The sequence below is a fragment of the Camponotus floridanus genome, unplaced genomic scaffold, assembly GCF_003227725.1.
Source record: "Camponotus floridanus strain SB8 unplaced genomic scaffold, Cflo_v7.5 scaffold183, whole genome shotgun sequence".
NCBI lineage: Eukaryota > Metazoa > Arthropoda > Insecta > Hymenoptera > Formicidae > Camponotus > Camponotus floridanus.
In genome coordinates this window covers 271,378-275,081 of record NW_020229307.1, presented here as the reverse complement: position 1 = coordinate 275,081, position 3,704 = coordinate 271,378, and the positions used below count along the sequence as shown (strand labels likewise).

General features: G+C 27.2%; 1 long non-coding RNA gene across 2 annotated transcripts in view; it reads right to left on the bottom strand.

Annotated features, from left to right (window-relative positions):
- LOC105248695 overlaps positions 1–3,704 on the bottom strand; it is a 28,467-nt gene that overhangs the window by 23,789 nt on the left and 974 nt on the right. The gene's annotated exons all lie outside the window — the stretch shown is intronic.

The following is a 3,704-nucleotide window of genomic DNA, read 5'->3' as shown; positions in this document are numbered from 1 at the left end:
ATTTTGGAATCGAATATTTCTTCAATAAAAATTAAAATAATATGTTTGTACGCATTTATGTTAAAAACTAATGATTTAAAAAAATATTTTTAATATAAACAAAACAGAACTTTTCGGTTATTCAATTAATTTTAATTATTTAAATAATTAAATTTAAATGATTAAATGTTAAATTTAAATAATTAAATGTTTTTAAGACATAGATTAAATAATTACATGTTTTTAAGACATAGATATTGTTAGAGATTTTATTGTTAAAATATTTATCGATAAAATATCAAAAGTACTGCATCAATTAAATTTTCACCATAAAAAGGAAAAAAATAAGATTTTAAAATCATCAATAAATTCAATTCTATTAATGATCATTCAACACATTCTACGAAATATATTCATATATATATATATGTCAATGATAAATATCACACGTCCCAATAAATTAAAGTAACATATTTTTCATCGATGGATATTTCGATGAAATACAATAAGCTACCGAAAAAGTGTAATTTTGGTCTTACCATAAAAAAAAATTTGAGAGAGAAGCAGATATATAATCGAAAAAATATAAGATCTCACATCTCAGTATAATTTTATGTAATTTTATGATTGGTGCAGAATGAACAACGACTCGAATCTTTCGTATTATACACTTATAACTTTCACGTTATGTAATTCCTTACTTTTCGAAATGAGAAATGCATCCTTATTCTAAAAGACGCATATTTATAATATTCCTTGACATCCGGTTAATCGATATATAGGGTGTCTGAAAAATTGCGCGAGCATTCGCCAGAGAATAAAATGAAATAAACTGAATAGAAAAGTCCAATTGCAATTTTCGCAATAATTATTAAGATATTAATTAAAAAGGATTAGCAAATGAGCGTACGTTGCGTCAATTTTTTTTAATTAACCAATAATTATTTCAATAATTATTGACAAGATTGTTAAATTAAATTTATGTACAACAATTAAAGGAGATCTTTCTGTTCAATTTATCGCGTTCACGAGGCACTATCTTTATCAGACACCCTATATATGTATATATAGGTAAAACTTTCGATCTCGAGAATGCGATAACCGTTTATGTTCGGCGTGGCATCCGATTGCATCGTGTTACGGCGTCGTAGCATTCGGAAAAAAAAAAATGTAATTCATAATGAGATTGTAAGATTGTGTGGCGCATAGCGCCGCGATGTCTCCCAAAAGTAGCACATTAGATAGACGAGCAATTTGACGTAAGTCAGTATTTATTATTAATCGATTTACGACGAGAGGTCGTTGACACGGCGAATGGACGATCGAAGATGATTACGTCATACAACGGTGGTTTTATTAATTTCCCAAAGAAATTTTGCGATTGGCCACCGCATTAATAATTTCAACAAATTTCAGCGCACGATGTACCTTTTTTTGTTCATTTAAAACAGTAATCGATGACAATATACTGTTGGCGTTGAAGGCTCTTAACTGTTGAATCTTAGATTTAAATTGTATAACTATAGGAATATACACAATTTAACTGAAAAAAACGTTTTGATATATTTTTTTATTTTTTTTTTAAATAGATTTACTATCTCTAAATTAATAAATTTGACGTTTATTTTTCCCGTTATCTGTCCCTAATTGTTTAATTGTATCGATGCACAGTGTATATACTGTTATATACGCTATAGATTTTTAAAGCTTGATATTTTGACTTGAGCATCATCGATCGTCCAAATGCTTCCGTCCTAGCGTCAGTAGTATTCGTGTAATATTTGTACTTAATTTATTTTAGTTTTACGGACAAACGTTTCGTACTCTATTTAATTACGCATGATCAAGCAATCGTTTTAATCGAATGTAATGATGTAAATTTATTGGGAATGAAAATCAAAGTGATATCGCGATCTCCAGTATTATTAAATCTCGATGATAAATGGAAAATGAAAAAGCAGTAGTGTACTAATTGAAGATATAAGAAACCGAATGATTAGAATGGAAAGGCAACGAGAAAATGTAGCATAGCGTAATAATCAGTTGCATAGCGTAATAACCACTCCATTATCAATCGATCAAGATGATCGATTTCATTGTGCGTGTTATCTATAGTTCATTTTCATTCCCAATACCAATTGTCGCCCATTACTTGGAGGGCGATATATCGATGAAGCAATCGCGGTAGTTGAAATCAGGCTAAGAATGTCGGCCACGTGACACACCACCGACATAATATAGATAAATAATAAAAAGTCAACGTGCCCTCTGGCCTAAAATAGTTTGCGGCTAATGTTTATGGCTAGAAATACGCGCTGCGAATCGCGTGTCGCGAAAGAGAGATTATGACACGATCTATATGCGTTGGGAGGTATAAAGCAATTATAAAAGCGTATAAACTCAAGACTCCGTATTTACGAGAGATTTCTCACAAGCAGAATAATCTATTATTTTTAATGTCTAAGTTTCAAAATGCTTTATCTAGGCAATAACAAATTAATTAACTTATAAATAGATGAATAAATATATATATAAATATATAAATATATATATATATATATATAAATATATGAATATATAAATATATATACATATATACATATATATATATATATATATCTGTACAGGCTGTCACTGAAAAGTCCAGCCGTTACTTTGGAGAAAGAAAGCACACTTCTTATATAAAAAAGATGAAAATATTTTATTTTACAATTATAAAGAGGCTCTCGAGAAACGCTCTCTCTTTTCCATATTATTCCCAGAAATGTTTTGAATATTATATCATTAAAATTATAATAAAATATATATACCGTGAGGCCGTTTCTTTTTACAAGATATTTTTATCATTTTGATATGAGAAATGTATCTCCAAAGTTTATTTCTTAGTCGGGCGTTCTAATGACACCTTGTATACGCATATACTTATACAGGATATGCCGCCATTTTTTCACATATTCGTTGACCAATCTGGAATCTATTTTTAAATTTTATCGAATATTAAAGTTCTTTGATATAAAATTAATTTATAAAAAAATTAGATGCTGTCTTTCTTATTTATTTTTATCTTTAAAATTTTATTCGTCAACATTATAGTAATATAAATCTAATATAGAATAATTTTTATAATCGCAAAACATTACTAATCTACTGATATTTATGTTGTGAAAAAATTGATCCTAGATTAGTCAGAGAATTCGTAGAAAAATATAGTAGTAATAATTGTCGGGCAACCTGTATGAAAAAATATATATATATATTTGCAGAATTGTACAGGATGTTGGAAAATAGGCATTTATATGGTAAACAATATTCCTTTTTAGAAACTGAATTTTTTTCCCATCAAAATTTAATTACAAAATAATCAAAAGTTTAAAATTTAAATATTAATGTTAATATTTCAATTATTTATATATTTACATATTTTTAAAATTTCGAAAGATTATAGTTAAAAAGCTAAATATATATAAATTTTATTTTTTTTCTTTAAGAAAGGTATATTTTGAAAAAATATTTTTTTAATCGGCATTTCAAGATTCATTTGCGAAACTTTTATTACGAATAATGCGTTTCAGATTTTTTAATGAGGAATATCGTTATGTCAACCAAATATTTTGTCTATTTCCAAACGCCCTATGTATACATATAAATCTTGTATATTTACATAGCTTTACATATTTATTAATTATGCATATATACATGATTTACATGTATATATAAACTTACAA